Source organism: Cygnus atratus, chromosome Z, assembly GCF_013377495.2.
Source record: "Cygnus atratus isolate AKBS03 ecotype Queensland, Australia chromosome Z, CAtr_DNAZoo_HiC_assembly, whole genome shotgun sequence".
Classification (NCBI taxonomy): Eukaryota; Metazoa; Chordata; class Aves; order Anseriformes; family Anatidae; genus Cygnus; species Cygnus atratus.
In genome coordinates this window covers 78,755,559-78,770,709 of record NC_066396.1, presented here as the reverse complement: position 1 = coordinate 78,770,709, position 15,151 = coordinate 78,755,559, and positions in this window count along the sequence as shown.

The following is a 15,151-nucleotide window of genomic DNA, read 5'->3' as shown; positions in this document are numbered from 1 at the left end:
TTTAATAACTCAAGTAAAAAGTTAAAAATCACTGTTGACATAATTTATTGACTCTGAAAACTGATCTGAACTTCTTTATGTTTCTCACAGTGTACTGGGTCGGGCTGCAATGTTAACTTTCCCTGCAGCAGCCCATACAGTGCTGTGCTCTGCACTCGTAGCTAAAACAGCAATGGTATCACACCAGTGTTGTGTCTGCTGCTGAGCAGTGCTGGCACAGCATCAGGACTCTAACTCCCCTAGGGGTGGGCAAAGATGTGAGAAAAGAAACATCACCAGGGCAGCTGACCTAAACCAACCAAAGGGATATTCCGTACCATATGATGTCATACTCAGCAATAAAAGGTGGAAAAAGGAGGAAGAGGGGAGGGGTGGGCTCTCATTGTGAAAACGTCTGTCCTCCTCCCGAACACCAGCTACGTGCGTTGAGGCCCTGCTTCAAGGACGTGGTCAAGCATCGCTTATTTGTGGGAAGTAGAGAGTAATTTCTTTCCTCTGCACTTCCACATAGCCTTTACTTGTTTTGTTTAGTTTCCCCTTTCTCCCTCCCTTTTCCCCTTTCCTTTTTTCCCCTTTAGTTAAATTGTTAATTGTTTAGTTAAATTGTTTAGTTAAATTGTTTAATTAATAATAATCTTTCCTCAATAATTATTTTTTTTCCTTTAATTAAATCATCCTTATCTCAACCCGTGAGTTGTTCTTTCCTTTACTTCTTCCCCTCCTCATCTAAGGAGGGGGAGTGAGAGAGCTGTTGTGGTGTTCAGCTGCCTAGCACGGTAAAACCACCACAGTCCTTTTTGGTGCCCAACGTGGGGCTCGAAGGGTTGAGATAACAGTAGAATTGATTAAAATGCTTACAACTAACACACTTACTTGCTAGTCACCATGTTCAGTGTCCTGTTAATATTGGCTTGTTTGATCATGTGTTATGCAATCCGTGTCATGTTCTCCTTTCTCCTCTATATCCGATCTGAGAATGTGCTACAATCTGTGTTCGTTTTTTTTAATTCGCTGTGCTGCCAAGCACTGGCCTTGCGTTTAATCTGGCATTCAGGCTCTGCACTGTTATCATTTGGGTCTCATGGAAACTATCTTTTAGAGAATATTCAGAATTACACTGCCTTCCTTTCCTCATCTGGAAGTCAGTTTATGAATAATATCAGGAATGGTACCTCCTCCTTCTTTCACAGTGGGCTAGTTACAACAGTTTCTGAGTATTTTGAATATCCATGTGTAACCCATATATTACTATTTCTAATTCTGAATAACGGGTTTCCTCTTCTCTCTAAGATTAGTTGATTGTTTAGAAAGCCTACCTGGGAATCTGTCCCGAAACAGTCTTGTGGCAGGTGGCAAGGTGTGTGGGAGGATATTGGCAGGTACTTGTCACGGGTGTCTCCTCCAATAGTTTTGAACTTCACCCCTGAACAAGTGCAAAATCCTAAAAACCTGATAGAATGTTTGAGAGTCGTATGCCCTGACCCTGATAATGCCGGAGAACAGCAGCTTGCAGCATTGTGCTGGGTCCTGGCTTACTCCTACCAAACACTGTTTAACATCATCCAGCACCTTGAAGTGAGGGAGGAAGTCTCTGAATCTGATGACCAGATAACACATGCTGTGACAGACCCAGAGGATCAACCAACTATGGTATCAGTCGCCCCCATAGTCAAGTCAAAGTATGGAAACAAAAGTCAGCTTGTTTAGTAAGGGAAGAAGCCTCTCCTAAGAAGGAGGGAGAAGAGAAGGCAGGCACCTCTAAAGCAGAGCCATCACAAAAACAGCAGGAAGAAGAGATGGAAATCATAAAGGAATCAGAAACCACTTGATCCCTATCCCTGAGTGAGTTGCGAGAAATACGAAAGGATTTTGGTCGACACCCAGGTGAACACATCCTCACCTGGCTACTTCAATGCTGGGACACTGGGGCCAATAGCCAACACCCAACGCTCGTAACATAGTCTTTAACAGTCCATTGTACCTCTCAACCTTCCCAGAGGCTTGTGGGTGATAAGGGATGTGATACACCCACTCAATACCATGCCTCTTGGCCCAGGAGGTGACCAAATTGTTTCGAAAATGACTCCCATTGTCAGACTCAATTCTCTCTGGTGTACCACGACTCCACAGCACTTGCCTTTCTAAGCCCAAGATTGTGTTTCGGGCCATGGCATGGTTTACGGGGTATGTTTCCAGCCACCCAGTAGTTGCTTCTACCATGGTGAGTATGTACCGTTTGCCTTGGCGGGTTTGTGGGAGTGGTCCGATATAGTCAATTTGCCAGGCCTCTCCATATTGAAACCCTAGCCACCTCCCCCTGTTCCAGGGAGATTTTACCTTCATGGCTCTCTTGATTGCAGCGCAGGTCTCGCACTCATGGGTAATCTGTATGATGGCCTCAATGGTCAGGTCCACCCCTCGATCACGAGCCCATCTGTATGTGGCATCCCTCCTCAGATGTCCTGATGTTTCGTGGGCCCATCGAGCTACAAACAGCTCACCCTTACGTCCCCAGTCCAGATCCACCTGAGCCACATCAATTTTTGACGCTCAATTCACTTCTTCGTTGTTCTGATGTTCTTCAGTTGCGTAGCTCTTGGGCATGTGGGCATCTACATGACGTACTTTTACATCCAGGTTTTCTACCTGAGCAGCAATATCTTGCCACAGGGTGGCCCAGATAGGTTTACCTCTGTGCTGCCCAGTGCTCTGTTTCCATTGGTGCAGCCACCCCCACAGAGCATTTGCCACCATCCATGAGTCACTGTAGAGATACAGTACTCCACACCACACACAGACATTTATTATTTTTATTTTTATTTTTATTTTTATTTTTATTTTTATTTATTTTTATTTTTATTTTTATTTTTATTTTTATTTTTATTTTTATTTTTATTTTCATGTCAGCCACATTTATATCAATACAAACTTTACATTCATATTTTTACAGAAATGAATACCAGAAAGAGTGTAAGTAGGTTAGCAGTGTTAATGTGGTCTACCAGTAATCATCACATTTTGCGAAGACTTTTAATAACTCTGTAATATCTGTTACAACTACAGAAAACATCTAGTTTCTTTCCAAAAAGAACCGTCTTTGCCATTATCAAATAGTATTATTTTACACTTAAGATTCCATAATACCAGCATAACTATACGTACTAACAATATCTTGATGAAGGCACATTGTGTGTTTGGTTGAAAATGGTAAGTATAATGCAGTAGTTAAATAATTTAGTCTTTTTATTGTCCAAAAATCTCACAAGCAAGGAAAATAAAATTCTCTATCTCATTACCTAGTCTTACCACTATGGATGTAAGGTCATGTTCTTCCTAGGCATTTTCTTGACTTTATTTTTCATATTTAATGACATTTCTTCTGAAATGAAATTTCTTCTGAAGTTTATATATACATGGATAATCAATTTACATTAGTAAGCATGTATCAGCAAATCCACATAAACCTGGAAATATTCAAGTTGCAGTTCCATTAACAAGTGAATCTCTGCATCTAATTTGAGTTAATACTTAGAAAAAAGTCTAAACATTTAATAAAAAAAAAAAAAACATTTTATTTAGACTTGAAAGACTAAAGTCTATAAACACACTCTTCATCTATTTGATTTTATTGATATAATAATCTCCTGACTAAACCATCTAAAGAGATTATGATTCCAACAGTCAAACATCTCTGTAATTGTAAGAAATATAATCTTATGAATATACTTAATCTTTATTTAAATCAGATGTATATATCCTCTTCACTTCAGCCAAGTAGAAATGCATTCAGAAATATCAGTTCTGAAAGGTCAGGTATTTGCAAGCGAGAGTCAGTTATGATAGACTGGTCAATAACTCTCCTCTTCAGGCCAAATACATCATTTGAGAATTAGATAGTGATAGATGTTCAAACTGCAGCTTGATTCATTAAATACATAAAGGAAAATTCACTTTTCACAGGAGAAATAAAATATATACATATATATAAATGGTAACAAATACATATATATAAATGGTAACATCTGAAACAGAATATAGGGGAAAAAAATGTTAGCATAATATATTAGTGGTTTTTTTTTGTTTGTTTGGTTGGTTTTTTTCTTGTTTCCCTTGTTCTGTTCTGATCTGGAAAGTTCTTGAAATACCACTACTGAAATGATGAGAGAAAATGAAATAAAGATATTTACTTCAAAAAAGAAATAAAGCTATACAGATAAGTATCATAAGCACATTTATTTAGATCATATTAACGTCTGAAAGGTAACTGTCAGAACCAATTTTTATAGAAATTTGAGAACACATGCAAACTATCTGCATAACAACAAGTATTTAAATAAATATTAAAAGAAAAAAGTCCATTTGTACTTTTAGTATTTTCTTGTAGAATTTAAGGGAGAAACATAAACACAGCAATTGCACATGCACAAAATGATCATTCGGAGGAAGTGGGATCAATCTAACATGCAGACTTCACATACATAGGGTTTATCAGCATGGGGCACAAACAGTAGAGCAGAAACAGAATAACAGTTATTACAACAGAGCTCATGGAATGCCTTTTTCTTTTAAAAGGTCTTGGCTTCCTGCAGAATTCCTACTTTAAAAAGCTATGCAGTTTCTATTTCAAGTTCCTCTGAACTTCCTTCTTACTAGCAGAACAATGTAAACTTTCCTCAGAATATTTGAGAATATGGCACAACAAGTCACATTTAACACATAAGTTTACATGTTAAGTAAAAATGAAACCTTAAAATGAATGTGTCATCTAAGACTTGATTTTCAACATGGCCTTCAGTTTGGATTCTCACTTCAAACCATAATAACATTGACAATGTCTAGTAATTTTTACTTCTCATTTTAAGAAAAAATTCCGGTTCTATAGGAACAGCTATTTGTTTCTACAGATCAGTCAGAACAACTCTCTCAACAATATTGATTTAACAGCCATGAATGTACTTGAAGTTGTATGTTACTGATCTCTTTAACTTTTGCTCCTGAAAACATTTCCAGTTAACCTGGGAGAAAAATAATACCTTTATAACGAAATAAGCATTTGTCCCCTCAGCTTGACCTATTCTAAAATTTATTTTCAGTTAAGACATACCTATCTTCTGTGAATAGCATAAGCATGTACATAAAAATATCAAACATTTCAAATTTTAATAAAACTAGTATCTATGAAACATGTAAAACTGAAAAAAAAAATGAAGAAGAAATCTGCAACAATTTTTATGGTTGTACAATTTTTAGAACTTTGAAACTCTATCTTTTGGGGAAAAAAATCATTTTAATTTTTTCACAGTGTGATAAAAAAAAAAAATCTTTTTAGTAGTCTGTAACCTTACTGACAATAAACTTTTAAATATGGGTAATTATCTAGGAAAAAAACAAGCCAAATTAAACATAGATAGATTGTGAAGAGTTCCCTCTGAGAAACACCCAAGAGCATGTTGAGAGCCTATGAGTAAAAACAAACAAAAGACCAACAAAGGACATCTTGTGGCAGAGGTCTAATACAGGCCACCTGATCAAGAGGAGCCTGTTGATGAGGCCTTGTGGCTCCAACTAAAGGAAGCACGCGCTCACAGTCTCTCATCCTCCTGGGGGATTTCAGCCACCCGGGTATTTGCTGGGAAAGCCATGTCGCAGGCAATAAGCAATCCAGGAAACTCCTGGAGTCCATTGAGGACAAATTCCTCGTCCATGTATTATACAAACCAACCAGAGGAGAAGCCTTACTAGACCCGGTGCTCATCAGTGTAGAAGAGCTCATTAAAGGAATGGAGGAAGCCTAGTTTGTAGTGACCATGCCCTGGCTGAGTTTGTGTTCTCGAGGATACAGTCCTCGCTACAAGCAAAATCAGGGCCCTGAACTTCAGAAGAGCCAGCTTCCATATGTTCAAAGATTTAGTGGTTGAGATCCCATGAGACACAGTCCTTAAGGACAGAGAATCTTATCAGAGCTGGCAACTCTTTAAGGATATTTCCCTTGGAGTGCAAGAACTCTCTATTCTCATATGTAATAAATCAAGCAGGGAAGGTAGGAAACTGGCATGGTTGAATAAGGATCTGCTGCTTAAACTTAGTCAAAAGAAGGAAATGCACCTACAGTGGGAACAGAGCCATGTGCCCTGGGAAGAGTACAGAAATGCTGTCTGGATGTGCAGAACTAAACTTGGTGAGGGATGCAAAGAATAACAAGAAAGGGTTGTACATGTACAATGGCCACAAAAGAAAGATTAGGGAGAGTGTAGCACCTCTGACAAATGAAGATGGAGAACAGGTAACAACAGATGTGGAGAAAGCAGAGGTACTTAACTTCTTTGCTTTGGTTTTCAAAGGTAGTCAGTCTTCCCACATCTCCTGAGACCCTGAACCTACACACGGGGACTCGGTGAGCAGAGTCCCTCCCATGGAAAGTAAAAAGAAAATCTGGGACCTCATGATGTAACTTAACAGCTACAAGTCTATGGGCCCTGATGACATGCATCGCAGGGTCCTGAGGGAATTTGTCGATGTAGTCACCAAGCCCCTCTCCATCATATTTGAAAAATCATGGCAGTTGGGCGAAGTCCCTGGTGACGGGAAAAAGCGAAACATCACTTTTAAAAAAGGGTAGAAAGGAAGACCTGGGGAACTAGAGAGCAGTGAGCCTCACCTCTGTGTCTAGCAAGATCATGGAACAAATCTTCCTGGAGGTAATGTCAAAATACATGCAAGACAAAGAGTTGATCCGAGACAACCAGTATGGCTTCCCCAAGGGCAAATCATGTCAGACTAATCTAGTAGCCTTCTGCAACGGAGTAACTGTATCAGTTGACAAGGGAAGACCAACTGATGTCATCTATGTGGACTTCTGTAAGGCCTTTGACACGATCTCACATAACATCTTAATCTCTAAATTGGGAAGATTGAAGGGTGGAGCATCCAGTAGATAAGGAATTGGCTTGATGGCCACACCCAGAGAGTAGTGGTCGATAGTTCGATAGTCGATAGGTCGATAGTGGTCCAGGTGGAGACTGGTGATGAGCAGTGTCCCTCAGGGGTCTGTCCTGGGACCCGTGATTTTCAGTATCTTCATCAATGACATAGACAATGGGATTGAGTGCACCCTCAGCAGGTTTGTAGATGACACCAAGCTGAGTGGTGCAGTTGATAGCAAAGAAGGAAGAGATGCCATTCAAAGGGACCTGGACAGACTAGAGAAGTGGGTCTGTGTGAACAGAATGAGGTTCAACAAATCCAAGTGCAAGGTGCTGCACCTGGGTTGGGACAATCCCAGACTGGGAGAAGAACTCATTGAGAGCCACCCTGCGGAGAAGGGTTTGGGGGTTCTGGTGGACAAAAAGCTCAACATGAGCCAGTAGTGCGTACTTGCAGCCCAGACAGCCATCTACATCCCGAGCTGCATCAGCAGAGGCATGGTCAGCAGGTCAAGGGATGCGATTGTCCACTTCTGCTCAGCCCTCGTGAGGCCTCAACTTGGAGTACTGCGTCCATGTCTGGAGCCCTCAGCATAAGAAGGATGTATGTCTGTTCACGTTCAGAGGAGGGCCACAAAGATGATGAAGGTGCTGGAGCACCTCTGCTAAGAAGAAAGGCTGAGAGACCTGGCGATGTTATTTCTTGTTTTTCTTTGCATCCTTTGCCAAGTTTAGTTCTGTCAGAGAGTCAGGCTGAGAGCATTTAGAAAAGACGGCTCTGGTAAGACCTCGCTGTGACCTTTCAATACCTAAAGGGGTCTTATAAAAAGGATGGAGAAGGACTCATTACGTGGGTAGATAAAGATAGGACAAGGGGGAATGGTCTTAAACTAAAAGAGGAGAGATTCAGACTAGGCATTAGGAGGAAATTCTTCACTGTAAGGGTAGTGAGGCACTGCAACAGGTTGCTAAGAGAAGTTGTGGATACCCTATCCCTCGAGATGTTCAAGGCCAAGCTGGATGGGGCCTTGGCCAACCTGATCTAGTGGGTGTTATCCGTCCCTATGGTAAAAGGATTGGAATTAGGTGATCTTTAAGGTCCCTTCCAACACAAGCCATTCCATGATTCTATGATTCTATGACTGCAATTGAGAACAGTTTTCATCAGCTTGTTTTGCTTGAGGTCTTCTTGTATGTACCTGTATGTTTGTATGTATACATATATATATTCATATATGATGCTATAAGAGGGGAGATGGTGGAGTATTTTGCATTTCTGGGCTGGCTTTTATTTGTACTCACCAAGTTTATTTCCAAAGCCACAGCAGAAAAATGGATAGAACTTAGGCTCCTCTTCAAAAGTCAAGCAAAATGGTTAAACTCTTTCTCTCAGATCAAATAGCTTTGGTGCAAATGTGAAACTCCATTGACATCCGCCGAGTTTCTCTGATATTCACTCGGGAAATACAATGAGAATGAGTCCTCCACATATTGGCAGTCACACACAGACACACGTTTGCTATCAAAAACTGAACGCATAGACACTGCTGTAAATTATTATCAAGACTTCAAAAGACTGTAAATTTCCTATTAAGACTTTTATATTTAATTTCATTTACTTGGGAAGAGTGGCAAAGTAGTATAAATTTTGGCAGATTTCTGTCTTCTGCAGTGGACATAAGGGAGTTAACACTAACTATAGCTTTGAGATATTGATAACGTATATTAAGTATATACAGAAATATATCTATATACACACACTTGTACATACATGTTATTTCTGGATTTACCAAAATGTAGGTAATCAGGAGTGAACATGATGTATATCCTACACCTTCCGGAATCAAAGCACATTATTTGTGTTCCTTGGTGAACGTAAATCCAAAGTATGTTAAGGTATTTCCAATGAATTCAAGAAAACATTCTTTCTGCATCCTTATATAGTGGTTTCTTTAATCCAGGGTCCATTTCACAGTTGAGTTACAAACTCCAGAGTGGGTTACAAGGCAATATTGAGGGATTTTCATTTATACTGCCACCAGATGTAACTTTAATGCTGTTCTTGCATCTAACATCTTTCATCAGTTTACTGGAGCATGAGTCCTATAGTGTACCTCATTGAACTTACCAGTTCCTAAGATAGAAATACATTTGCAAAACAGCTCCCAGGAGATTAGAATGGAAAAAACAGTTCTTTCATTGGAGATGTACTAATTTATAGTGTACCATTAGTATAAGTTTTTCTGTTAACTTACTGAACACACTAATACCAAAAGGATGTGAATTAAGAGTTGCTTCTTCCCCTCCACAACCTTCTCTGGATATAAATTACTGTAGTGTAATCAGCCTCAAAGTAAATGTTTTATAATAGCAGTAAATGATCCCAAAATGATAAAAGTATTTTAGAAACACCTAATAGAAAGATATATTTCAAAGTCAAAAGGATTGTTTTCACTACAATATAGGAAAGGAAATCTTTAATTGGATAGGTTTCATGTAACTTTCATGCTAGCTGCTGTTACCATAAAACATGTGCATATACTTCACCTGCATTAACCTAAGTCAAATTTTCTGAAAAGCTGACTTGAGAAAAATTCTCAATAGAATTCATCAGTTTCATAAGAAATTGATGGGGAAAATTTGCAAAGACAGGAGAATATATAGACAGTTAATGAGAGATTAAAGAAGAGAATGAAGAGACTGTATATCTAAGGAGCTGGTATTGCAAATTAGTGGAAGATGGTATTTAAAAAAAAAAAAAAAAAACAAAACATTGTATCATTTGATTTTCATCCAGTCTACTGGATATATCAAAGGAACTACCTGACTTTTTCCTCTAGAAATTATTCTTTCTGGAAATCTGATTTAACAAAAAATAAAATGAAAATTAATTAGAAGAAGAAAGAGAGAGAGAAAGACAGCAATAAACAATTTGATGGGTTCGGTTTTGTGTTTTTTTGTTTGTTTGTTTGCTTGCTTTCTGAACTCTTTTAGGTAAAGTAAGATTTCCATTCAATTTTGACTTAAAATTGGATTTTGTGAATATGAAGAGAGGGTCACAAGACTCATTCTCCATCCTTTATTATGTTGTATTCACATACTTTCTTTTTGGTCAGGGAAATATATAGCTAAACAACATATTCTATTCTATTTTCTAAACAATTTTGATATTTTTTTTCTTTAAAAATTTGGCTTTATAGCAGGTAAACTTATCAGGAGGTATTGTTCAAAATGATTATGCTACTTAGCTGAAAAACTCACACAGAATTTTGGAATCTGTGTAGATAATGGATTTAGTTTTAAGTATACACTTACAGCTAGTATTTTTATTCCCCTTCAGAAAACTCCATGTACAGCTAGAATCTGTAAAATTTAAATTTAGTAAAAAGAGAAATATAAATATAATTTGTGTAATAGTGTGCTAATATCATGCTACTTTGTTGGTTTTTTTTTGTTTGGTTGGTTTGGTTTGGTTTGTTTTTTTCTTGTAATTTGTGACTCAGTGTAGGACACATAAACCAAGATTTCTTCAACTTTTTCATATGCATTCTGTGAAGAAAATTGGACGTTTTTCTTTCTTTCTTTCTTTTTCTTTCTTTCTTTCTTTTTCTTTCTTTCTTTCTTTCTTTCTTTCTTTTTAGCTCATAATTTTAAGACTCAAAGTCAAACGTAAGGCCTTTGATATTTATCCATTTTCCCATTCTGCTTGTGAAACATGACTGCTAAATGCTCAATCATGACATTTACAAAGAAAAAATGTTAAAATTATAATATAGCTGCTTATTACAGTTATAGCTCAAGAAGTAATTCTTTTGCTGACCAGCTGAGAAAATGCTGATGTTTTAAGAAAAAATAAAAAACTAAAGTGCCTTCCAAATGGAGTAACTTCACAGATAAGGTACCAAATGCTGACATGTATACTTAAAAGCCATCTTTAAATGGAGATTTGTACCACTTCTGGTATTTTTTTATACGATGATTTTCATTGATATTTTTTTTTTCAGCTAAAAACTGAAACTGACAGTATATTACTCAGTTACATAGCAGAACATAGTAGGCTGACATTCTTGTTACGTTCTCTTTAATACTGGAGAGTTATCTCAAAACATAACAAATAACCCTGAACATTAGTCTTCTCTAAGTCTTTCTTTTCTTTTCTTTTCTTTTCTTTTCTTTTCTTTTCTTTTCTTTTCTTTTCTTTTCTTTTCTTTTCTTTTCTTTTCTTTTCTTTTTTCTTTTCTCTTCTCTTCTCTTCTCTTCTCTTCTCTTCTCTTCTCTTCTTCTCTTCTTTTCTCTTCTTTTCTCTTCTTTTCTCTTTTCTCTTCTTTTCTTTTCTCTTTTCTCTTTTCTCTTTCTTTTCTTCTTTTTTCTTTTCTTTTCTTTTCTTTTCTTTTCTTTTCTTTTCTTTTCTTTTCTTTTCTTTTCTTTTCTTTTCTTTTCTTTTCTTTCTTTCTTCATTTCCTTTTCTTTTTCCTTTTCTTTCTTCTTCCCTTCCCTTCCCTTCCCTTCCCTTCCCTTCCCTTCCCTTCCCTTCCCTTCCCTTCCCTTGAAAAAAAGAAAAAAAAAAAGAAAAAAGAAAAGAAAGAAAAGAAAAGAAAAGAAAAGAAAAGAAAAGAAAAGAAAAGAAAAGAAAAGAAAAGAAAAGAAAAGAAAAGAAAAGAAAAGAAAAGAAAAGAAAAGAAAAGAAAAGAAAAGAAAAAACTGAGCGTCATTCACATTGTTTTTACAGTTACTTTCCGGTAATATTGTCCTGTTGTCAGTTCAGCTATGTATCTGCAAGTCAGAAGTATGGCTGGGCAATGTGTTTGGCCTCAAGCTAGGTGCTGTGTAGCTGATACAGCTTAGACAGAGCTAGCTGTTGCTCAGAAGTGTAATAAGACACTAGATTTGGATGTCTAACTTCACAGAGTATATCCAAGTTGACTCCACAATCTCTCTATTTTCATAAACATGGGGATACAAAACTGATTTATTAGGAATTATCATAACCCCTGAAACCTTACTTTGACTTTTTTTCTTTCCATTGTTGATGCAAACACAAATATGAATTAGCTGTATAAATATTATTGGAGAAAATTAAACAAAAACATAAAACAAAGTTCCACAGTATTGTCCCATTTATTATTGTATATATCAGTTTTAATTTTACCATTATATTTTTTTTTAACTTTACTAACTTTGTAGCAAAAGCTGCACAGAGAAAATTTAATGTTATCCTAGATTAAGAATGTACCGAGAAACAAGGCAGATTGAAAGTTATAATAGCAGTAGTTCAATTTTCAATTAGTACTTTACACTAATTGGGTATGTTATTTAATTTATTTCTCCAAGTTGTGTGCTTTCACCTGTGCTACTCTTTCTTCATTTTTTAACCTTATCTGCAGTACAGCAGAGAAATCATCCTACTTTAAGGCTTCTGTTTAACTTTTCTTTATTAGAAGATGGAATGTAAATTATCTGTAACTAATACCTATATATTTCTAGTATGTCAAATTGAAATTAGTCTTAAAAGATAAGAATAAATTCCCTATCCATAGAAACTTGTTATCAGTTTCCAACATTTCTTTATGCTTAACCAAATCCTGTCTGTGTTTTTGATTCCTATTTTTAACAACTCTGATATTTATGTACATAATATGCAAAAGTGATTTTTAGAGAATTATCTCTTGAGTTATATGTGTAGGAAAAAAATCACAAATTATCAAAGTTATCCCAGTGCACAGGGTTTTAATTTTCAATTACAAGGTTACTTCACCTGGTTACAAAACAGGGAAAAGTGTGCTATATTTCTTATAGAAAATTAATTCTGAAGTGTCCTATTTTCCAAGATATTTTTAAATTTCACTTTATTTACTAATTATTATACTAATGCTAATGGTCAGTTACTGTCAGACCTTTTCTGCCATTGAAATTGTAGCCCGTCACAAGACCTGGAAGTCATTGAAAGATTAAGTACTCTCCTGATCACACATTAAAAAAAAAAAAAAAAAAAAAAAAAAAAAGCTTTCATTTTCAACATTTCTGATGTACATGAGTATTTATTCCTCCACTTGTGGTTACTGCAGTCTGGCATCCATTCCTGTGATCTCCCAACCAGCTCACTGAGCTTGCTGGTGCCCCAAGTCCTTAACTCAGTTCAAACTACACTGTGCAGATTTTACAACTTTCCATTGTCTTACAATCAGGCTTGCAGACATCTCATTTTGCTTTCTGAGTCATTTGCTCTTTCATTGTGTTCAGCTTAGCATGGTATGTGCCCAGAGCATTAACCTCTCTCACTACCTGCATGCTAGTAAATTAAATGAGTCCACAACTGTGGCCACAATGTCAGCTGGCCCATATCAATACTATTTCTTCCTCTTACACAGGATAGTTAGAGGTAAACTTCATTATGAGAGGCTCCTCATCCATACAAACTCTCATATTGTTTCTTATAATTGCCAAGGACCATTCTAATGCAACAGTAAAGAGGATTGTGCTAGATTGTGCCCAAGGTAGCTGAGGCTACCAGGTGGTGCTTGGAAGGGAAATAACCTCTGTAACCTCGTCCTACATCTGGTTTTATATCTGGTATCAGTGTCCAAACTCTATTTTAATTTTGTCTTTACTGTTGGGTTGAAGTGCTTGTGTCCCTCTTTATCCTTCCGGTGACAGTCAGTTACAGATCCACCTCTAGACCTAGGTAACACATACAGATGTTTTTTTGTTGTTGTTGTTTATTCAGGCCTGCATGAGCAGTTCTCATTTCTTTATTTATCTACCAGTAAGGTAGTTGCAACATACAGACCACTGTAATGTAACCTCATTTTCATATTAGAAATTTTAGTCAATTGCTCAGTTCATTACTACAGCTCTGACAGCATGCAGTTTACACAACCCAAGAGGTGCGTTTCTTTTTTAAACCAATATCAAAACCCTTACAGACTATTTCCACAAAATCATACTTTTATTCTACAGGTGCTCAGGTGCTTTTCAGTGCAGGAAAATAAATAAATAAATAAATAAATAAATAAATAAATAAATAATGTCTGACAGGGTCATATGACTTTAAAAATGTTGCAAATTTCATTTATTATACATGTACTTTACTAACCAAAGCCAATTAACCTAGTGATATGTGTGTATACACTATAAGTTCATCTGTTTCTCTTTGAGAGGTTGTACACAAGAATGAAAAAAATACAGTAGTCTTTTTTTTCTTTGATGAGAAAATTTATATATCTTAATGAAGAAATTAATATAAATTAAACACTATTGAATTCAGAACTTACATTATTTCTAGTTTGACTCTATTTGACAAGGTTTTGTAATTACTGTGTTATGTTTTTCTTATTTGTTCAAAAGTAGTTTTTCTTCCAGTGAAAATAATAATAATTTCTTTCATTTTTGAAATGCAAGGTTTTCTGGTAAACATTTAAGAAAGAAAGAGAGTGGAGCGGGAAGGGAGAATGGGGGGGGGGGGATAGAGAGAGAAGAAAAAGAGAACGAGAGGGGGGAGAGGTGGGGAGACAGAGAGAAGGGAAAAGGGGGAGAGAGGGAGAGAGAGAGAAGGAGAGGGGAGGGAAGTGAAAGAGGGAGAGCAAGAGGGAGGGCAAGGGGAGAGAGTGTGGGAGACAGTGGGGGGAGCATTGGAGAGAGAGACAAAGAGAGAGAGAGAAAGAACACCTGAGAGGGAAGGAGCATGAGAGAGAAAGGAGGAGAAAGAGAAATGAAGGGAGCGAAAGAGAGAGAGAAAGAGAGGAAAAGGGGGAGAAAAGGAGACAGGAAAAGAAGGAAAGTGAGAGAAAGAGGGAGTGTGAGAGAGAGGAGGGGGAAAGAGAGAGAAGGAAAGAGAAAACGAGAGGGAAGAGAGGGAGAAAGAGAGGGAGAAAGCGAGGGAGAGGAAGAGAGGGAGAGGAAGAGAAGAGAGCGTGAACAAGGGGGCAGAATAGAGAAAGGGAGGGGGGAGAGAGAGAGGAAGAGAGTGTGGAAGGGAGGGTGGGAGAGAGAGAAAGGGAGAGAGAGGGAGAGAGCAAGGAAGAGAAGAGGAAGAGAGAGAGGGGAGAGAGAAGGAAAGAGGGAGAGAGAGGGGAAGTGGGGGAAGAAAGGGAGAGGGGGAAGAGAAGGTGGGGAAGAAAGCAGGAAGGAGAGAGTGAGGGAGAGAGAGGGAGGGGGAGGGGAGGAGTGGGAGAGGGAAGGGAAAAGGGAGAGAGGGGGAGAGGAAAAGGGGGAGAGGTGAAGAGAGAAGG